At 64.9% G+C, this 21,958-nt stretch overlaps 1 protein-coding gene across 3 annotated transcripts in view; it reads right to left on the bottom strand.

The window, feature by feature from the left end:
* The window catches only part of GNG7 (G protein subunit gamma 7), a 50,111-nt gene extending 31,101 nt beyond the window's left edge, over nt 1–19,010 (bottom strand). The window contains exons 1-3 of one of the 3 annotated variants that reach the window (XM_068156297.1): nt 18,913–19,010; nt 7,765–7,834; nt 2,857–2,926 (exon numbers count right to left, since the gene is read on the bottom strand). The gene's annotated coding sequence lies outside the window, so the exon portion shown is untranslated. Of the gene's footprint in view, nt 1–2,856; nt 2,927–7,764; nt 7,835–16,859; nt 16,880–18,912 lie in introns of those variants that run through there. The other 2 variants (XM_068156298.1, XM_068156300.1) reach the window with 2 other exon arrangements.
* Nucleotides 19,011–21,958: the final 2,948 nt, after the last annotated feature.

Below are 21,958 nucleotides of genomic sequence, written 5' to 3'. Positions count from 1 at the left end.
CTGGCTGCATCCTGCTTACCTAACAGGGGAGGAATCCTGTCTGTCTGTCTGCCTGCCTGCCTGTCTGTCTGTCAGTCTAGACTGTGGTGGTGAATCCCAGGCCCCAGGAATCTCCCTGCCAGCCAGAATCAACAAGCAGCACAGGGCTGGCTGCTGCCCTCTGCTGCCAGCCAGCAGCAGCATGGCCTGGGCTGGGGAGGGGGCACAGGGCAGGGGCTGGGGAGGGACAGCTGCAGGGCAGCTCCTGGAGGGCTGGAGAGGAGGAAGAGATTCTTGGCAGGCAGGGTTGGGGAGGCTCTGGCACAGCTTGCCCAGGGAGGCTGTGGCTGTTCCCCTCCCTGGAGGTGCTCAGGGCCAGGCTGGATGAGGCCCTGAGCAGCCTGGGCTGGGGGGGAAGGGTCCCTGCCCATGGCAGGAGCTTGGAGCTGGCTGATCCTGGAGCTCCCTTCCAGCCCAACCCCTTCAGTGGCTCTCCAGCTAGGGTCAGGCTGCTCTGAGCCCATTCCAGCTTCAGCTTGGATGTCTCTAGGGATGGAGCTTCCATCCCCTCCCCTGCACAACCTCTTCCAGTGCTCCACCAGCCTCGAAGGGAAGAACTTCTGCCTGATGTCCAAGCTAAAGCTCCCCTGCTCCAGCCTGGCCATCTCTGCTTGGGGTCTGCATGGCAGAGCTGGGCAGGAAAATCCTTCCTCCTCCTCCTCCCAAAGCTTAAGCTGGCTCCTGCAGGGACAGCTGCAAGGACTCCTGTCCCCAGCAGCCCAGGCTGGAGGCTGGAGGTGGACTGAAAGCCCTGGCAGGCTGCCAGGGCCTGGCTGCAGCAGCTGAGCTCATCTGGGAAGGCAGAGGGGCAGAGGGGCAGAGCAGCAGCTTCCCAACCTCCCCGAGCCCTGCGCGGGGCTCTGGCGGTGGCTGAACGGAGACCTCTGCGGTTCAGAGCCGCTCACTGCAGGCAGCTTCCCAGCTCGGCTCTCAGCTGCCCGGGAAGACAGCCAGCAGGCACAGAGCTCTGGGGCTCACCAGCCCTGCCCCTGCTCACCCCCTGGCAGCACAGGACCACTGCCTCCGGGCTCAAGCAGATCTGGAGTGCTCATCACCTGCCCCAGCGCTCATCCTCCAGCCCCTGGGCCGCAGCCTCTGCTCCTTCTCTCCCTGTCCCAGCACCTCTCCTGCTCCAGCCCCTGGCTCACCTCTCCCTCCACCCCCTGTCCCACCTCTGCTCCTTCTCTCCCTGTCTCACCTCTGCTCCTTCTCTCCCTGTCCCACCTCTGCTCCTTCCCTGTCCCACCTCTGCTCCTTCTCTCCCTGTCCCACCTCTGCTCCTTCCTTCCCTGTCCCACCTCTGCTCCTTCCTTCCCTGTCCAACCTCTGCTCCTTCTCTCCCTGTCTCAATCTCCTCCTCCATCCCCTGTCCCTTCTCCACAGGGGAGGTTCTGCAGCCTCTGATCATCTCTGTGGCCTCCTCTGGACCCTCTCCAGCAGCTCCAGGTCCTTCTTGTGCTGGGGGCTCAGAGCTGGAGGCAGTGCTGCAGGTGGGGGCTGAGCAGAGCAGAGCAGAGGGGCAGAATCCCCTCCCTGTGCTGCTGCTCTCCCTGCTCTGGCTGCAGCTCAGCACTCAGCTGGCTCTGGGCTGCCAGGGACCACTGCTGGCTCCTGGGCAGTTTGTCACCACCTGACCCCCCCAGGGCCTTCTCCTCCTCAGGGCTGCTCTCCAGCCTGGGTTTGTGCTGCCTGAGCTGGGATTGCCCAGCTGGCAGTGGAGTTGGCTCTCTCCAGCTCCCTGGCAGTGGGAGCAGAGCCAATCCTTCATCTCCCCTCACTGGAGCTGGCCAAGGGCTCCCCACCCTGGGAGGTCAGAGAAGCTCCCTGGAGGGTTCAGCTCCAGCTTCCAGGCAGGCCTCCACCTTCAGTCTCCCTTGCAGCTGGGGGGGAGGGCCCAGAGGGGCAAACAGCAACCAAAGGCAGAAGCTGGGCCTCGAGCTTTGAGAACAGAAGCTGCTGAGGAGGAGTCCTGGGCTCTGAGCCTGAGCCCTGGGAGACTTCCCAGCAGCACCACTGATGCTGGAGTGACTTCTGCTCCAGAGCAGAGTCATGAGGCTGTGATCACCAAGCTGCTTCATCAACTGCAGCTTACTAATGAGGGGATTGGTTTAGTCAGAGCTCCCAGACTATGGCTGAGTGCTGATGGCCCATCCAGGGAAGGTTGGGAGCCATGAGGTCATAGCTGGGAGATGACTTGCAAGAGCTGGCCTCAGCAGAAGGGCCAAAATCATTGTGGCTGACTCAGGCTACCAGCAACCTGCAGCTCCAGAGGGACCAGAGCCTGAAAGGGGCCTCCAGGAGAGCCAGGAAGGGACTTGGGACAAGGGCTGGCAGTGCCAGGATGAGGGGAATGGCTTTGAGCTGGGAGAGGAGAGAGGCTCCAGAGGAGGCCACAGAGAGGATCAGAGGGCTGCAGAACCTCCCCTGTGGGGACAGGCTGGGAGAGCTGGGGCTGTGCAGCCAGGGAGACCTCAGAGCAGCCTGCCAGGAGCTGAAGGGGCTCCAGGAGAGCTGGGGAGGGACTGGGGACAAGGGCTGGGAGGGACAGGCTGAGGAACAATGGCTTTGAGCTGGGAGAGGAGAGATTGAGAGTGGAGATGAGGAAGAGATTGCTGAGAGTGAGGCTGGGGAGAGCCTGGCACAGGCTGCCCAGGGAGGTGGTGCAGGCCCCAGAGCAGCCTGGCTGTGGCCCTGCCCTGGCTGAGAGCTGCTGGGCAGGGAGGTCCTGCACCAGGCCAACACTTCTCCAGCAGCAGAAGACAACCCAAGAGGGAGAGGCCAGCAGAGACCCCCCGGGGCAGAGGCCTTGCCGCTCACCTTCCTGCCGCGGCGCAGCGCTTCGGGGGGCACCGACCCGGCCCGGGGGGGGTCCCAGCTGGGAGTCCCTCTGGAAGGGGAAGGAAAAGGAGAGAGAGAAATGAGGAGAGCTGGTCAAGAGGCCACAGGTGTCCCCACAGGTTGGGAGAGACTGGCACAGGGAGGCTGTGGCTGCCTCTACCCTGGAGGTGCTCAGGGCCAGGCTGGATGAGGCCCTGAGCAGCCTGGGCTGGGGGGAAGGGTCCCTGCCCAGGGCAGGGGGTTTGGAGCTGGCTGAGCTTTGAGCTCCCTTCCAGACCCTTCATGACCCAAGTGCCCAGTGGCAGTGATGTTATCTGGGAGGCTGTGGCTGCCCCCCCAAGGCTGGGGAGGGACTGGTGACAAGGGCTGGGAGGGACAGGCTGAGGGACAATGGCTTGGAGCTGGGAGAGGGGAGAGTGAGAGTGGAGAGGAGGAAGAAATTGGTGAGAGTGAGGGAGGGAAGAGCCTGGCACAGGCTGCCCAGGGAGGTGGCTGAGGCTCCCTCCCTGGAGCCATTCAGGCCCAGCCTGGCTGTGTCCCTCTGCAGCCTGCTCTGGCTGGAGCTTTCCCTGCTGCCTGCAGGGGAGCTTGGCCAAGGCTGACCTTTGGTGACCTCTTCCAACCTGCTGCCCCCTGTGGCCCGTGTGAAAACCCAGTCCTGAGGAAGCCCAAGGCCTGCTCAGCCCTCTGCCTGCCTCCTCACCCCCAGCTGGGCTCCTGCAGGGCCTCCTCCTTCCTGCTTACCAGGAAGATGTTGCTCAACCCTGCCCTGCTCTGGGCCCAGGCCTGCAGCAGGCTGCAGTCACAGCCAGGACTCAGTTCCAAGAAGCCCTGGGAGCTTGCTGCCTGAGCACAGAGCAGCTGAGGAGGCTGGGGCTGGGCTGGGGGGGGCTCTTCTTCGTGCTCAAGGAGTCAAACCGACGTCATCCTCCCTCCACTGGGCTCTGGGCCATGCCTTGCCTTGCTCCCTTCACCCTCATCTGCCTCAGCTTTCAGTAAGTGCAAGGGTGAGGGAGCAGCCCTGCTGCCAAGCCAAACAGCTGCCAGCCAACACTGCCCTTCATTCCTCTCTGGGCTGGGGCTGGGGGGGAGGTGGAGAGCAGAAGTTCTCAGCCATCCCCCACTCCACACACAGGGGAAAGCCCAGGGGGAAAAGCAAAACCTTCCTAGGAAAGAGAAGAGCTCCCAGGCTGAGGGCAGGAGAGCAACCAAAGGGGGGTGGAGGCCAAGGGGAGATGCTGCAGAGGCAGAGCAAAAGGCTCCAGGGTGGCAGCTGGCCTCTGAAAGAGCACAGAACCCCCAGCAGGGTGCTGGGCATTGGGAGGGAGCTCTGGAGCTCACCCAGCCCCAGCCCCCTGCCCCAGCAGGGCTCCCACACAGCCTGCCCAGGGGCACAGTGCCCAGGGGGGGGTTGGCAGCTCTCCACCCCAGGAGACTCCACCACCCCTCTGGGCAGCCTGCTCCAGGCCTCCAGCAGCCTTCAGTTCCAGATGGAGCTCTCTGCTGGGCAGGTTTGTGCCCACTGCCCCTTGCCCTGGCACTGGGCACCACTGAGAAGGGTCCCTGCTGAGGCTTGCTGTGCCCACCTGCAGTGCCAGCAGCAGTGTAAGCAGATCCCTGCAGGGGGGAGGGGAGGAGCAGGAGGGGAATTCCTTTGCCAGCTAACTGGAAGCAGCAACAGTTGGGAATGCAAAGCATCCCCTGGGGGCAGCCCCTGCAGCTGCCAGCCTCCCCTCAACCTCAGAGCAGGAGGCTGAAAGGAAGGAAGCCCCTGGCAGCCCAGCAGAGAGCCTGGGGGGGCAGGAAGGGCTGTGGGAGGCAGAGGAACCTGGCCAGGAAGGGCTGAGGGAGGCAGAGGAACCTGAGCAGGAAGGGCTGAGGGAGGCAGGGGAACCTGGCCAGGAAGGGCTGAGGGAGGCAGAGGAACCTGAGCAGGAAGGGCTGAGGGAGGCAGGGGAACCTGGCCAGGAAGGGCTGAGGGAGGCAGAGGAACCTGAGCAGGGCAGGAAGGGCTGAGGGAGGCAGAGGAACCTGGCCAGGAAGGGCTGAGGGAGGCAGAGGAACCTGGCCAGGAGCAGGAAGGGCTGAGGGAGGCAGGGGAACCTGGCCAGGGCAGGAAGGGCTGAGGGAGGCAGAGGAACCTGGCCAGGAAGGGCTGAGGGAGGCAGAGGAACCTGAGCAGGAGCAGGAAGGGCTGAGGGAGGCAGAGGAACCTGAGCAGGAGCAGGAAGGGCTGAGGGAGGCAGGGGAACCTGGCCAGGAGCAGGAAGGGCTGAGGGAGGCAGAGGAACCTGGCCAGGAGCAGGAAGGGCTGAGGGAGGCAGAGGAACCTGAGCAGGAAGGGCTGTGGGAGGCAGAGGAACCTGGCCAGGAGCAGGAAGGGCTGTGGGAGGCAGGGGAACCTGGCCAGGAGCAGCCCCTGGAGGAGGATCTCCTCAGCCCCCCCGGCGGCTCCCAGGGCAGGCAGCTGCCGGAGCCTGGCTGCAGCTCCCCCTGGCCTCAAAGGCTCCACCAGGAGATTCCAGAGCTCAGGAGCAGCAGGTGCCAATCCTCATCCTTCCCCTAGAGGGTGGCTGCTGGTTGTGTCACTCAGCCTCAGCACAAAGCCCTTCAGAGAGGGCAGCAGGCTGGGAGGGACCTCCCCGGGGTCACCTTGGCCAGCAGGCTGCAGGCAGCAGGGGCAGCCCCAGGCTGCTCAGGGCCACAGCCAGGCTGAGCCTGAAGGGCTGCAGGGATGGAGCCCTCAGCCCAGCAGCAGCCAGGGAGGACCTTTGGGATGTTCTCTCCCAAGCCTTTCCCTTCTGAGGGCTTCAGCCATACCCCAGAGCAAACCCCCCAGGAGCTTCCCCCAGGCACTGCTCTGCACCCAGCAGCAGCTGGGAGCTGGCTGGGAGCAGCTGGGGCTCAGCCAAGCTCCTGGGCTGTGTGCTGGCAAGGGGCAGCAGTTGTGTGCACAAGGAGGGGTTGCAGGGTGTGGGGGGGAAGCTTCTGCAGGGATTGAGGGAGGGGGGAAGGAAGCTTTGCAAGCTCTGCCCCAGGGAGATGCCCACAGGATGGGCTGGCTGTGGAAGGGCCCTCCCAGATCATCCACTTCCAACCCCTCTGCCATGGGCCTGGACAGCTCCCAGCCAGGCTCAGCTGCTCCAGGCCTCAGCCAGCCTGCTCTGGAACACCCCCAGGCAGGAGGCAGCCACAGCCTCCCTGTGCCAGAGCCTCACCTCCCTCACACTGCAGGACTTCTCCCTCAGCTCCACTCTGACCCTGCTCTGCCTCAGCTCCAAACCCTTCCCCCTTGGCCTGGCTCAGACACCCTCAGGAGAAGTCTCTCTGCAGCCTTCCTGCAGGATCCCTTCAGCTCCTGGCAGCAGCTCTGAGGTCCCCCTGGAGCCTTCTCCTCTCCAGGCTGAGCACCCCCAGCTCCCTCAGCCTGTGCTCCCAGCAGGGCTCCTCCAGCCCTTGGCTCACCCCTGTGGCCTCACCCCAGCAGCTCTGTGTCCTCCTCCTGCTGGGGACAGCAGAGCTGGAGGGAGGATTGGAGGTGAGGTCTGAGCAGAGCAGAGCCTGGGGGCAGAATCCCCTCTGCTGCCCTGCTGCAGCCCCAAGGGAAGCCCCAAGGCCAAGCCAAGGCCACCCTGAGTGCCTGCAGCAGCTACAGGCTGCTGAGAGCCAACCCCAAAAGGCTTCTCCTGAAGAAAAAAAGCCCAGGAGGAGATCCTCCAGCAGCAGGCTGGGAGCAGACCAGGCCCACAGCAGCAGCAGGATGCTTTGCTCCCACCCCCCCAGACTGAAAGGAGCTTCAGCAGCTCAAAGCAAGCAGGGGAGGAAGCTCTTTGATGTCCCTCTGCTGACAACCTCCTGAAGAAGAGGGAGAAATAGATACAGAGAGAGAGAGAAAGAGAGAGGAGGAATTGGAGACAGCCTTCAGCAGCTGCCCCCCAAAGCAGCTGCTGCAGACAGGAAGAGGAGGTGAAAGAACTGAGCCAGCCAGGAGGATGCCTGAGGCTGGGAATAGCAGAGGGCAAAGCCAGAAGGGCTGCTGAGGCTTCTCATTCCTCAAGTGCCAGCAGCCAAGGCAAAGGGCAAGGCCCTGCAGCCAGCTTGGGGCAATCCTCACTCTCAATCCAGGCTGGGGGGGATGAGAGCAGCCCTGCAGGGAAGGCCTTGGGGGTGCTGGGGGGGAGAAGCTGGGCAGGAGCCAGCACAGGAGGCCAAGGGCAGCCTGGGCTGCAGCCAAAGCAGTGTGGCCAGAGCTGGAGAGAGAGGATCCTGCCCCTCTGCTCTGCTCTGGGGAGACCTCACCTGCAGGGCTGGGGCCAGCTCTGGGACCTCCAGCACCAGAGAGACCTGGAGCTGATGGAGAGGGTCCAGAGGAGGCCACAGAGAGGAGCAGAGGGCTGCAGAACCTCTGCTGTGGGGCCAGGCTGGGAGGGTTGGGGCTGTGCAGCCTGGGGAAGGCTCCAGGCAGACCTCAGAGCTGCATCTCAGTATCTGCAGGGAGCTGCAGGCAGCTGGGGAGGGACTGCTCAGGAGGGGCTGTGGGGACAGGACCAAGGGCAGTGGTTTGGAACTGCAGCAGGGCAGAGTTAGGTTGGAGCTCAGGAGGAAGCTCTGCACAGGGAGGGTTGGGAGAGCCTGGCACAGGCTGCCCAGGGAGGTGCTTTGGGCTCCATCCCTGGAGCCATTCAGGCCCAGCCTGGCTGTGTCCCTGTGCAGCCTGCTCTGGCTGGAGCTCTCCCTGCTGCCTGCAGGGGCTTGGCCAAGCTGCCCCTGGAGCCTCCCTGCCAGCCTGCTGCACTCTGTGAGAGCTTCCTGGCTTGCAGAGCCAAGGATGTGAGGGTGAGCTGTGAGCAGGATTGATGCTCTGGGGGGGCTCAGGGCTGCCCTTACCTTGGTCAGAGTGTCCCCAGCACCTTCTCCAGAGCAGCAGCTGAGCTCTCTTGGCACAGGGGCAGCTCTCCTGGAACAGAGCAAAGGAAAGGCACAAATGTTGTGCAGCCCAAACATCCCTGCAGGGCAATTTCCTCCTGTGAGCAGCAGCCTTGGAGCCAGGCAGCTGCAGCACCTCACTCCTGCCTTCCCCCCCCTCCTTTTCTCCACCTCCTGAAGGCAGCCACAGCCCCCAGGGTGGCTGCTGAGCTCCCTTCCCACCAGCAGCCACAGGCTCTGCTCTCTCCCTGCTGGAAAGCTCTCCAGACCTGCCTGGCACACAGCTGCCCTCAGGCAGGGCTGAGGGCCACACCACAGCGCTGCCACCACCTCCAGCTCCAGCTCCAAGGACAGGCTGGGAGAGCTGGGGCTGGAGAAGGCTCCAGGAGAGCTCAGAGCAGCCTGCAGGGCACCAGGAGAGCTGGGGAGGGACTGGGGAGGGACTGGGGACAAGGGCTGGGAGGGACAGGCTGGGGAACAATGGCTTGGAGCTGGGAGAGGGGAGACTGAGATGGAGAGGAGGAAGAGATTGCTGAGAGTGAGGCTGGGGAGAGCCTGGCACAGGCTGCCCAGGGAGGTGGTGGAGGCCCCAGAGCAGCCTGGCTGTGGCCCTGTGCAGCCTGCTCTGGCTGGAGCTCTCCCTGCTGCCTGCAGGGCCTTGGCCAAGCTGCCCTTGGAGCCTCCCTCCCAGCCTGTTGCACTCTCTGACCCCTGCCAGGGAGGCAAAACATCCTCCCTGGGGAGAGCCTGGCACAGGCTGCCCAGGGAGGCTGTGGAGGTGCTCAGGGCCAGGCTGGATGAGGCCCTGAGCAGCCTGGGCTGGGGGGAGGGCTCCCTGCCCAGGGCAGGGGTTGGATGATCTTGGAGGTCCCTCCCAAGCCCTTCTAGGATCCTCTGACCCAGCTGAGGAGGTCTCCTGGCAGCCCTCTGCCCACCCCTGGTGCCTGCTGCTGCCAGCTGCTGAGCCCAGAGCCTTCCCTTGCTGCCCTCAGAGCAGGGAGCAGTGCTGGCAGCTGCTGGGGCTCAGCTGGGCTCTGCCCTCTCCCTGTGCCCAGCCCCAAGGCCTGCCTGGCTGCAGGGCTCTGCAGGGCTCAGCTGGGCTCTGCCCTCTCCCTGTGCCCAGCCCCAAGGCCTGCCTGGCTGCAGGGCTCTGCAGGGCTCTGCCCTCTCCCTGTGCCCAGCCCCAAGGCCTGCCTGGCTGCAGGGCTCTGCAGGGCTCTGCCCTCTCCCTGTGCCCAGCCCCAAGGCCTGCCTGGCTGCAGGGCTCTGCAGGGCTCAGCTGGGCTCTGCCCTCTCCTTGTGCCCAGCCCCAGCAGTTCCTGACCCTCTCTCTGGCCCTGCTCCCCCTGCAGTTCCAGCCTGCAGGCGGCAGGTGGCGCCAGACGCACGGGAGAGGCTCCCAGCCCCTCCGGCCTGCCCCTGCGCGGCGGCGAGAGAGAGAGAGAGAGAGCGGCGGCAGAGAGAGCGGCGGCAGGGGCAGGGAGGGACAGGCAGGAGGAGGCAGGAGGAGGCAGGAGGAGGCAGGGAGAAGCAGGCAGGAGGAGGGAGAAGCAGGCAGGAGGAGGGAGAAGCAGGCAGGAGGAGGGAGAAGCAGGCAGGAGGAGGGAGAAGCAGGCAGGAGGAGGGAGAAGCAGGCAGGAGGAGGGAGAGTGTGAGGAAGAAGTTGTTCCCCAGGAGGGTGGTGAGAGCCTGGCCCAGGCTGCCCAGGGAGGTGGTGGAAGCCTCCTGCCTGGAGGTGTTTGCAGCCAGGCTGGATGTGGCTGTGAGCAGCCTGGGCTGGTGTGAGCTGTCCCTGCCCATGGCAGGGGGTTGGGGCTGGCTGAGCCTTGAGCTCCCTTCCTGCCCTGACAGCTCTGTGACTCTAAAAGAGAGGAGGGGGCACACACACACACACAGAGCTCTGGGGAGGGGAGGGAGGAGCAAACCCAATCCCTGAAAGCCTCCCAGATCCTGGAAGGGCTAAAAAAAAACCCCAGCCTGCCAAGGCTTGAAGTGCAGAAAAGGGCAGAGGGAGGAACCTCTGCAGAGGCTCCAGCTCCCTTTGTTCCTCCTCAGAAGGCTGGAATTAAGAAGCCCACACATGGAAATGAGGTGAAGGGAAAAGAAAGCCCTCCAGAGGAGCTGGAAACACAGAGAGGAGAGGAGGAAGGAGCAGGGGAGGGAAGCTCCGGGGAGCTCAGGTGATAGGAGGAGAGGAAATGGCCTCAAGCTGCAGCAGGGGAGGGTCAGGGGTAGGGGAGGGTCAGGGTTAGGGGGGGAGGAACAATTTCTGTGCTGCCAGAGTGCTCAGGGGCTGGGAAGGGGAAGCAGAGAGCCACTGAATCCTGACAGGTTGGGAAAGACCTCCAAGCTCAAGTGCAGCCCTTGACCCAGCCCCAGCTGCCCAGGGGGGTGGTGGAGTCCTCACCCCTGGAGGGGTCCCAGCCCCCTGGGGCCCTGGGTTGGTGCCCATGGTGGGGTTGGGTTGGTGCTTGGGCTGGAGAGGAGCAGCTGAGGGAGCTGGGGGTGGTCAGTGTGGAGGAGAGGAGGCTGAGGGAGACCTCCTGGCTCTCTGCAGCTCCCTGAGGGGAGGTTGCAGCCAGCTGGAGCTTGGGCTCTGCCCCTAGGCTCAGCTGATAGAGAGGAACTGGCCTGAAACTGTGCCAGGGGAGGGTTGGGTTGGAGCTGAGGAACAATTTCTGTGCTGCCAGAGTGCTCAGGACTTGGCACAGGCTGCCCAGGGGGGTGGTGGAGTCCTCACCCCTGGAGGGGTCCCAGCCCCCTGTGGCCATGGCACTTGGGTTGGGTTGGTGCTGGCCTGGATGACCTTAAGAGGTCTTCTCCACCCCCAAGCAGCTCTCTGCCCAGCCCTGTGCCCTGTGGCTGGCTCCAAGCCTCCCAGACAGGGGAGGAGAAGGGGAATGAACCCCCCAAAGGGCTCAAGCAAACCTCCCCCAGGACCAACACCTCCTCTCCCTTTGCCTCCCTCCCCTTTCTCCTGTCTATCTTTTGTCCCCAACTTCACCACACAGCCAAGGTGGATCCACAGCCTCAAGCTGCCCCAGGGGAGGGTTGGGTTGGAGAGGAGGAACAACTTCTGTGCTGCCAGAGTGCTCAGGGAAAGACCTCCAGGCTCAAGTGCAGCCCTTGCCCCAGCCCCAGCATGGAGATGAAATCCTGGCCAGGGCTTGGCACAGGGAGGTGGTGGAGTCCTCACCCCTGGAGGGGTCCCAGCCCCCTGTGGCCCCTGGGGCCCTGGCTTGGTGCCCATGCTGGGGCTGGGCTGCTGCTTGGGCTCCAAGGTCTCAGAAGGCTTCTCCAACCCAAACACCTCCAGGATTCCATGGAGCTGGAGCCCTAAGGCCACCAGAGGATAGGATAGGATAGGATAGGATAGGATAGGATAGGATAGGATAGGATAGGATAGGATAGGATAGGATAGGATAGGATAGGATAGGATAGGATAGGATAGGATAGGATAGGATAGGATAGGATAGGATAGGATAGGATAGGATAGGATAGGATAGGATAGGATAGGATAGGACAGGATAGGATTAACCAGGTGGGAAGAGACCTCCAAGGCTCATGGTGTCCAACCTATCAACCTATCATCCAACACCACCTAAACAACTAACCCCTGGCACCCAGCACCCCAGCAAGTCTCCTCCTGAACCCCTCCAGGGATGGGGACTCCACCACCTCCCCAGGCAGCACATCCCAATGGCCAACAACTCTCTCTGTGTAGAACTTCTTCCTCACCTCCAGCCTGAACCTCCCCTGGCACAGCTTGAGACTGTGTCCTCTTGTTCTGGCGCCTGGGAGCAGAGCCCAACCCCCACCTGGCTCCAACCTCCCTGCAGGGAGTTGCAGAGAGCAATGAGGTCTCCCCTGAGCCTCCTTCTCTCCAGGCTAAGCAACCCCAGCTCCCTCAGCCTCTCCTCACAGGGCTGTGCTCCAGACCCCTCCCCAGCTTTGTTGCCCTTCTCTGGACACCTTCCAGCAGCTCAACCTCTTTCCTGACCTGAGGAGCCCAGAACTGGACACAGGACTCAAGGTGTGGCCTCAGCAGTGCTGAGCACAGGGCAGGATGAGCTCCCTGCTCCTGCTGGCCACACTGCTCCTGACCCAGGCCAGGCTGCCCTTGGCCCTCCTGGCTGCCTGGGCACACTGCAGGCTCATGTTCAGCCTACCATCAACCAGCACCCCCAGGTCCCTCTCTGCCTGGCTGCTCTCAGCCACTCTGCCCCCAGCACTCCCCAGCAAATGTGCCTGGGGAGGAGGTTTGGTTTGGGCAGTGGCAGCAGTGCTTTGGAGGCTGCCAGCACCACCAGGCTGCACAGGGAGGCTGTGGCTGGCCCCTGCCTGGAGGTGCTCAAGGCTCCAGAGAGACCTCAGAGCAACCTGCCAGGAGCTGAAGGGCTCCAGGAGAGCTGGGGAGGGACTGGGGACAAGGGCTGGGAGGGACAGGCTGAGGAACAATGGCTTGGAGCTGGGAGAGGAGAGATTGAGAGGGGTGAGGAGGAAGAGATTCTGTACAGTGAGGGAGGGGAGAGCCTGGCCCAGGCTGCCCAGGGAGGCTGTGGCTGTCCCCTCCCTGGAGGTGCTCAGGGCCAGGCTGGATGAGGCCCTGAGCAGCCTGGGCTGGGGGGAGGGGTCCCTGCCCATGGCAGGGGCCTGGAGCTGGCTGAGCTTTGAGCTCCCTCCCATGGATCCATGAAGCCAAGGGCAGAGAGGCTCCAGGCAGGGAAGTGAAGGCTGCCAGCAGCTCCTCCAAGGGCCCCCAGCAGCAGAAGCTCCTTGGGGCCTCCCCCTCCAGGAAAGCCTCCTGCCCAAGGCAGAGGGCTCTGAGCCCACAGTGCCTCAGGAGCTCTCAGCAGGATCTGCTCAGGGCTGCCAGCTCAGGAAGCCTCTGGGCTGCAGCTCCTCCAGCAGCAGGAAGCCTCCTGCCAGCCCCGGGGCCTCCTCCCTCAGCCCTGGGTGTGAACCAACTTCCTGCCTGGCCCCAGCCTCCTGCCCCCCACAGCTCCTTCAGCTCCCCTCTGGGGCTGCTCTGCTCCAGGCTCTCAGCCCCAGGGCTCTCACAGAGCTGCTCCAGGCCCTTGGAGCCCTTTGGTGGACTCTGCTGGCAAGGCTCTGACCCAAGGAGAGCCCTTGGGAAGTGAGGGAGCAGCAGGAGGGAGCAGGGGCAGGGGGCAAGGCAAGGGCTGGGGGCAGGGGGCAGGAGCCAGGCAAGGGCTGGGGGCAGGAGCAAGGGAAGGTTTGGGGGCAGGGGGCAGGACCAAGGGCCAGGCAAGGGCTGGGGGGGCAGGAGCCAGGCAAGGGCTGGGGGCAGGGGGCAGGACCAAGGGCAAAGCAAGGTCTGGGGGTAGGGACAGGAGCCAAGCAAGGTCTGGGGGCAGGGTCTGGGGGCAGGGCCAAGGCAGGGTCTGGAGCAAGCTTTCTGCAGCCACCTCCTCTCTCTCCTCCCCAGCTCCCCCCAGGCTGAGGCCAAGCCTCCTCTCCCCAGCTCCACCTGAGCCACAGCAACCTCTCCACTCAGTTGGGCTCTGCAGGGCTCATTTGGGCTGTGCTGGGCTCTGCTGGCAGCAGGCTGGGAGCTGGGGCCTGGGGTCCCTGCCCATGGCAGGGGGCTTGGAGCTGCCTGAGCCCTGAGCTCCCTCCCAGCCCAAAGCCTTCTGTGCTGCCTCTCAGGGGGCCCAGGGAGCTCAACCTCTCCTGCCCAGGAGGAACAATGCCCAGGCTGGGAGGCAGTGGCCTGGAGCTGGGCCAGGGGAGGCTCTGGGCTGGGGGGGAGGAGCAGCTCCTGTGCTGCCAGGGCCTGGCACAGGCTGCCCAGGGAGGGGCTGCAGCCCTCCCCCCGTGCCTGGAGCTGCTCCACAGCCCCGAGGCCAGGCTGCTGCAGGGCTGAGAGCTGGACTCAGACCTTCAGAGATCTTTTATGCCTCCTCCCCACCCCCCCCGCCCCGAGCGATCCCAGGCCAGCAGCAGCACTCATTATCTCCAGCAGGAGCAGCTAATTGCTACATGCAGGGGGAAGAGAGAGGGAGAAGCAAACCCTGGTGGGTACAGGGGGCTGTGCCTCTGCTGCCAATCACTCAAACCCACACCGAGGCTGCCAGCCACACAAAAGAGCCTTGGCCCTGTGCTGCACAGCCCTGCAGATGGCACAGGAGAAAGGGACACCCCCCTCCCCCCCCCAAAAGAACCATCTAACCCCCCCCAAAATCATCCAACCCTTACCCAAAGCATCCAACCCCCCCAAAATCATCCAACCCCCCCCAAAATCATCCAACCCCTACCCAAAGCATCCAACCCCCCCAAAATCATCCAACCCCTATCCAAACCATCCAACCCCCCCAAAATCATCCAACCCTTACCCCAAACCATCCAACCCCCCCAAAATCATCTAACCCCCCCCAAATCATCCCACCCTTACCCCAAACCATCCAACCCCCCCAAAATCATCCAACCCTTACCCAAACCATCCAACCCCCCCAAAATCATCTAACCCCCCCCAAATCATCCAACCCTTACCCCAAACCATCCAACCCCCCCAAAATCATCTAACCCCCCCAAAATCATCCAACCCTTACCCAAACCATCCAACCCCCCCAAAATCATCCAACCCCTACCCAAACCATCCAACCCCTACCCAAACCATCCAACCCCTACCCAAAATCATCCAACCCCCCCAAAACCATCCAACCCCTACCCAAACCATCCAACCCTTACCCAAACCATCCAACCCCTACCCAAACCATCCAACCCCCCCAAAATCATCTAACCCCCCCCAAATCATCCCACCCTTACCCCAAACCATCCAACCCCCCCAAAATCATCCAACCCCTACCCAAACCATCCAACCCCTACCCAAAATCATCCAACCCCCCCAAAACCATCCAACCCCTACCCAAACCATCCAACCCTTACCCCAAACCATCCAACCCCCCCAAAATCATCCAACCCCTACCCAAACCATCCAACCCCTACCCAAAATCATCCAACCCCCCCAAAACCATCCAACCCCTACCCAAACCATCCAACCCTTACCCAAACCATCCAACCCCTACCCAAACCATCCAACCCCCCCAAAATCATCTAACCCCCCCCAAATCATCCCACCCTTACCCCAAACCATCCAACCCCCCCAAAATCATCCAACCCCTACCCAAACCATCCAACCCCTACCCAAAATCATCCAACCCCCCCAAAACCATCCAACCCCTACCCAAACCATCCAACCCTTACCCCAAACCATCCAACCCCCCCAAAATCATCCAACCCCTACCCAAACCATCCAACCCCTACCCAAAATCATCCAACCCCCCCAAAACCATCCAACCCCTACCCAAACCATCCAACCCTTACCCCAAACCATCCAACCCCCCCAAAACCATCCAACCCCTACCCAAACCCTGCAGGATTGGTTCCTTATGGACTGGGAGGGGGCCGCAGGGAGGGGGCCGCAGGGAGGGGGCCGCAGGGAGGGGGCCGCAGGGAGGGCTCCCCCTGCACTGGGAGGCTCCCAGTTCATTACTCCAGGCCCTAATTAACACTCAGGAGCTGCTTGTTTAAGGCCTGGCCCCGGGGGAGGCTCCAGGAGCTGTGCCAGGAGCCTCCAGCTCCATCCTGCATCTCTGCCCAGCTGCAGGGCCTGGGGTCCCCAGCTGTCCCCCAGCTGTCCCCCAGTGCTGCACAAGGAGGAGGAGAAGGAGGCAGCTCTGCCTTCAGCACTGCTGGAGCAAGCCCCAGCCAAAGCCTTCTGAGCTGCAGCCCCTTGGGGGCAGGCAGTGACCCCAGGAGAGCCTCAGGGCTCCCCCAGAGCAGCCCTGGGGCAGCCAAGCCCCTGGGGGTCTGCAGCAGCCAGGCTCTGCCCCCGGGAGCACCCAACCCAGCTGCAGGCCTGGGGCTGGCCTCAGCTTCCCCAGCAGCCCACAGCCCCAGGCAGGCCCTGCAGGGGGGCAGCAGCTGCCCCCCACCCCCTGCCCCCCACCCCCTGCCCCCCACCCCCTGCCCAACCCTCTGAGGGCAGCTCAGCAACACTCACAAGAGAGGAACCACAGCCCTGCCCCCCCAGCCCTGACCCCCAACAGCCCTGCCCCACACAGCCCTGCCCCACACAGCCCTGACCCTCCTGACCCTGACCCCCAACGACCCTGACCCCCCCAACCCTGACCCCCAACAACCCTGCCCCACACAGCCCTGACCCCCAACAACCCTGCCCCCCAGCCCTGACCCCCAACCCTAACCCAAACAACCCTGATCCCCCCAGCCCTGACCCCCAACAGCCCTGCCCCACACAGCCCTGCCCCCAACAACCCTGCCCCCCAACAACCCTGACCACCCAGTCCTGCCCCCCCTGACCCTGACCCCCAACAACCCTGCAACCCCCAGGCCTGACCACCACAGCCCTGCCCCAGGGCCCAGCAGGCAGCCTGAGAGGGCAGCTGGGGACCAGGAAGGCCTGAGGCCAAGGCCACAGCTGAGGGCTGCTGGAGAGACCCCTGCAGAGACCCCCCTGGAGAGACCCCACTGGAGACACCCCCCCCGGAGACAGACCCCCTCCTGCAGAGACCTCCCCCTGCAGAGAACCCCCTGGGCTGCTGCAGTGCCACCTTCCACCCCCTGCTCCTCTCCACAAGCTCCTAAAGGCCACACCTGAGGGTTGGGAGAGAGACCCCCCCCGGGCTGCTGGGGAGAGGAGACCCCCCCCGGGCTGCTGGGGAGAGGAGACCCCCCCTGGGCTGCTGCCAGTGCCAACCTTCCACCCCCTGCTCACCTCCCCAAGGCCACCCTGCCAGCAGGCAGCTCCTGAGTCCCCATTGGGTTAGGAAGGGGGAGAAGGAGCAGGGGGGAGAGAGGGAGGAGGAGCAGGGGGGGGAGAGGGAGGAGGAGCAGGGGGGGGGAGAGGGAGGAGGAGCAGGGGGGGGGAGAGGGAGGAGGAGCAGGGGGGGGGAGAGGGAGGAGGAGCAGGGGGGGGGGAGAGGGAGGAGGAGCAGGGGGGGGGAGAGGGAGCAGGGGGGAGAAGGAGCAGGAGCAGCCATCTCTCTCTCTCTCTGTGTGCAGCACTCACTCACCTCCTGCACCCTGCTCCACCTCACCCAGACACAAGGCCCTGCTGCTGCTGCTGCTGCTGCTGCTGCTGCTGCTGCTGCTGCTGCCCTGCTCCACACCACCTCTGCTCCCCAGGTCCCTGCTGGCTGCCAGAGCCCTGCCCAGCCCGGGCTGGCCACCAGCAACCTCCACCAGCAGCCAGCCCCAGCTCCTCCAGCTGCTTCCTCCTCCTCCTCTTCCTGACCTCTCCCACCCCAGGCCACCACCAACCACAGACAGCAAAGGCCAACCCTGAGGAGCTGCTGTGACCTCAGACCTCCTGAGGGCCTCCTCAGGCTCCTGAGGGCCTCCCCAGACCTCCTTTTAGACCCCCCCCCCCCCAAAGCAGGGGCTCCAGACCCCTTCCCCACTGCAGGCCCCCAGCTCCCAAAGGCAGCTGGCAGCAGGCTCTGCCTCCTGCCCCCCCTGCCTCCCCTCCTCCCCCACCCCAAAGCCTCAGCTGCCCCCTGCCCACCCAGCTTCAGACCCACCCAGCACTGCCCCCCACCTCCAGCTCCACAGCCCCTTCCCCCCCAGCACCCTCCCCAAAGACCCTGGGGACCCCCAGCTCAGCTCAGCTCAGCTCAGCCCCTCCCTGTGCCCGGCCCCACATCACCTCCTGATGCTCTGAGGCTCCCCCTGGGATTCCCCTCCAGCCCCCCCCAGCTCTGCCCCCCAGCCCCCTGCCCAAAGGCCCAGCACCCCCAGGGCCCCTCAGCCCCCTGCCTGCCCACAGCCTTCCCAGGGCTTCCCCTTCTCCCAGCTGCACCCCAGGATCCCCAGCCCCCTCCTCACCCTGTGCCCCCCCCAGCTCAGCTCCTCTCTCCTGTCCCATGGCATTGCCAGCACCCCCAGGAGCTCCCAGCCCAGCACCTCCCAACCTCTCCATCTCCAGCCCAGCACCTCCCAACCTTTCTATCCTCTGTTCCAGCACCTCCCAACCCTTCTATCCTCAGCTCCAGCACCCCCAGCACCTCCCAACACCTCCATCCTCAGCTCCAGCACCCCCAGCACCTCCCAACCCCTCCAGCACCTCCCAACCCCTCTATTCTCTGCTCCAGCACCCCCAGCACCTCCCAACCTCTCTATCCTCAGCCCCAGTACCCCCAGCACCTCCCAACCCCTCTATCTCCAGCCCTAGCACCTCCTAACCCCTCCAGCCTCAACACCTTCCAGCCCCTCCACCTCCACCCCCAGGAGCTCCTAACCTCCCCACCTCCACCCCCAGCACCTCCTAACCTCCCCACCTCCACCCCCAGCACCTCCTATCCCCTCCATCCTCACTCCCAGCACCCCCAGCACCTCCCAACCCTTCCATCCTCACCTCCAGCAGCTCCCAACTCCTCTATCCTCAGCTCCAGCATCTTCCAACCCTTCTATCCTCACCTCCAGCAGCTCCCAACTCCTCTATCCTCAGCTCCAGCACCTCCCAACCCTTCTATCCTCTGCTCCACCATGCCCAGCACCTCCCAACCCTTCCACCTCCGACCCCAAGAGCTCCTAACCTCCCCACCTCCAGCCCCAGCACCTCCTGTCCCCTCCATCCTCACCCCAGCACCCCCAGCACCTCCCAACCCCTCCAGGAGCTCCCAACCCCTCTATCCTCTGCTCCAGCAGCTCCCAACCTTTCTGTCCTCAGCCCCAGCACCCCCAGCACCTCCCAACCCTTCCACCTCCACCCCCAGCCCCCTCTCCCCCCCATCCCCCCCCCCCAGCCCCCTGCGGGCCTCAGCTCCTTCCTGCCCCGGGGGCCTCCCTCCTCCCCCCCCCCTCCCCCCACCCCACCTGCAGCTCCCAGACCTCAGGGGGGCTCTCACCCCCATCCCCACCACCCCCTCACGCCCTCCAGGGCTCCCTCAGGACCCTTCCCGGCCTGCCCTCGCCCAGCCCCGCCGCAGCCCGCGGGCCCCGGCCAGGGCGAGCGGGGCCGGCGCGGGGGGCTCCGGCAGGCCGCGGACCCGATCCCGGCCGCCGACCACCCGCTAGCCCGTGACGGCCTCGCCCCCCCCGGCCCCCCCGGCGCGGGCGGCTGCTCACCGGTGTCGGCGGGGCCGGGGCCGGGCCGCGGGGGGGGCAGGAGCGGAGCCACCGCCTCAGCCAGCAGCGCCGCGGCGCAACGCAGCCTGCTGCCAGCCCCGGCCGGGCGCGGGCACTGCCGGGCCCCGCCCCGCCGCCCTGATGGGCAGCGCCGACAGCCAATGGGCTTTGGAGCCGTGGGAGAGAAGGGGGGGTGGTCGCGCGGGAAGGCGGGGCTCCGAGCCGCCACCAGGTTCGGTTGCGGCGGCGGCGGCGCGGGGTGGGGGGAAAGGGCTGGGCCGGCTGCGGGGCAGCGGGGTTAGCAGCCAATCAGAGAGCGGGGAGGTGGAAAGGGGCGGTGACTTGCAAATAGATCGTTAATATTAATGAGGGGGCGTAGACAGCAGGAGACACGTGGCGCTCAGGGCGCGAAGCGCTGCGACCCGCCGCAGCCCCGGGGCACCGGGACGGGATCCTCCGGCCCCCCCCCGGGACCCTCTGTATCTGCCCAGATCTCCCTGGACTGCTTGGGATCCTCCAGGGCCCCACAGACCTCTCCACATCCTCTCAGATCCCCCCCGGACCGCCCTGGACCCTTCTGGAGTCCCTGGGACCCCTTGGGACCCTCCAGACCCCTTCAGATTCCCCCAGATCCTCTCAGATCCCTGTGGACCCCTTTGGACTCCCTGGGACCCCTCTGGACCATCCAGAGCCTCCCTTGAACCCCTCCAGATTTCCCAGGACCCCTCAGATCCCACCGGACACTCTCGGACCCCCTGAACCGCTCCAGATTCCCTTGGATCTCTCTTGGGACCTCTTGGATGCTCCTGAATTATCCTGAGTGCCTCTGGGCTTCCTGGGATGCCTTGGGCCCCTCCAGGACACTTCAGATCCCCCCCCCTCTCCCTCTAGATCCCTGGGAACAGATCCCCCAGACCACTCTGGACCCCCTCGGCGTTTGTGGGACCCCCAGTGTGCTCCACCCCGCATTGGGGCTCTCAGCGCCGCCCAGCTGTGTCCCCGTGAGACCTTGGGACAGCCTAAAACCCTCCAGGCGCTGCGCCCCCTGCTGTCCTCACTGCGCCCCTGCTGCTGTCCTCACTGCGCCCCTGCTGCTGTCCTCACTGCGCCCCTGCTGCTGTCCCCCTTGCTGTCCCTGCTGTCCCCCTTGATGTCTCCACTGCGCCCCCTGCTGTCCTCCCTGCGCCCCTGCTGCTGTCCTCACTGCGCCCCTGCTGCTGTCCCCCTTGCTGTCCCTGCTGTCCCCCTTGCTCTCTCCACTGCGCCCCCTGCTGTCCCCACTGCGCCCCTGCTGTTCCCTCTGTGCCCCTTGCTGGGGGGGGGGAGTGGGACACACTCCTGCGGTGGGGATGATGCTCCGTGGGCACCCCCGGGGCACGGCGTGACCCCCAGCTCCCTGGGGGGGAGCTGTGACAGGGGACACATCACCCTGGGGTGACCTCACACCTCCTGTCACCCCCCCCCCCGGTCACCCGAGACCACCTCCCCCCCCAGTGGCTGTGTGGCCTCTGGTCCCCGGCCAGCCTTGCTGGGGGGGTGGGGGGTCAGAGCCCCCAGGCCACCACAGCCAGGTCCCCCCCAGGGTGTCTCTGTCACCTCTTGTCCCTCAGGGGTCCCTTTCCAGCAGGGGTGGGGGCAGAGCCTGCATCCTCCCTCCCCCCCATGACCCTGCTGGTGGCACTTGGGGTACCCCAGACCCCCCTTTGCCAGCCCTGCTCCTCTTGGGACCCCTGCTGCAGCCCAGGGGGTGGGGTCAGGGAGTGGCAGAGCCCCCACCCCACTGTCCCCCCCCCACTCCTGGGGGTGCCTCTGGTACTCCAGCTCTGGGGGCAGTTTATACTGGGGGGGGGGGCACAGCCCTGCTGTCCCCCAACTCTGGGTGCAGAGTGAGGGGGAAATGGGGGGGGAGGGGGTTGGAGGGGGCGTTATGGGGGTGCTGGAGGGGAGGGGTGAGTGAGGGGGGGGGGAGCAGATCAGGCTCCATGAATCAAGGCTCTGATTCCCCAGCTGCCACCAGTTGGCTCCCAGTGGGGCAAGGATGGCTCCCAGTGGGGCAAGGATGGCTCCCACCATAGTCTGGGGGGAGGAAGATGGGGAGGGGGGGGGGACAAAGAGGGGGTGCAGCCATTGCCCCCCCCAGCAGCACATCACAATGCTGTGCTGGCCCCAGGCAGCACCACACCAACGTGCACCAGGGGCAGCCTGAAGCAAGCTGGAGAGATGCCAGGTTTGGGCTGTGCCCACTGCTGGGGGTGGTAGAAATGGTCTCAGTGCCAGGCAGCCAGCAGCTGGGAACCCAAATAATCCCCCAGGGAGCCCCAAATAATCCCCTGGGAACCCCGAGGATAATCTCCTTACTGGGACAAAGGCTGAGGGCTGCCCTAAGCCACTTTGCTCCCATATGGCCTCCCCCAGGGGGTGAGAAACCAACTGGGCTGCAGACTGGGAGTGCTGGGCACGGACTGGGGCACTGGGGCACTGCACTTGGCCTCCTCCTGCACTGGGAGCACTGGGAGGGGGCAGACTGGACTGCACTGGGCACAGATTGGGGCACTGGGGCACAGCATTTGGCCTCCTGCACTGGGAGCACTGGGAGGGGGCTGCAGGGTTGGTTCCTTATGGACTGGGAGCACTGGGAGGGGGCTGCAGGGAGGGGGCTGCAGGGAGGGCTCCACCTGGACTGGGAGCACTGGGAGGGGGCTGCAGGGAGGGCTCCCCCTGCACTGGGAGGCTCCCAGTTCATTACTCCAGGCCCTAATTAACACTCAGGAGCTGCTTGTTTAAGGCCTGGCCCCGGGGGAGGCTCCAGGAGCTGTGCCAGGAGCCTCCAGCTCCATCCTGCATCTCTGCCCAGCTGCAGGCCTGGGGTCCCCAGCTGTCCCCAGCACAGGGGGGGCTGATGGCTGAGGGGTGACAGCCTTGGCCGTGGGGGCTTTGGTGGCCAAAGCCACCCTGGGAGCAAGTGGCTTTGGTTGAGAGCTGGAGCATCCTGCTGGACATCACAAGGGAAGTCTCAAGGGACATCCTGAAGGGCATCCCAAGGGAC

The sequence above is a fragment of the Melanerpes formicivorus genome, unplaced genomic scaffold (assembly GCF_026170545.1).
Source record: "Melanerpes formicivorus ecotype bairdi unplaced genomic scaffold, bMelFor1.0.p_v2 SCAF_34, whole genome shotgun sequence".
Lineage (NCBI taxonomy): Eukaryota > Metazoa > Chordata > Aves > Piciformes > Picidae > Melanerpes > Melanerpes formicivorus.
The sequence above is the reverse complement of the archived record's forward strand: the minus strand, read 5'-3'. Positions and strand labels throughout refer to the sequence as shown.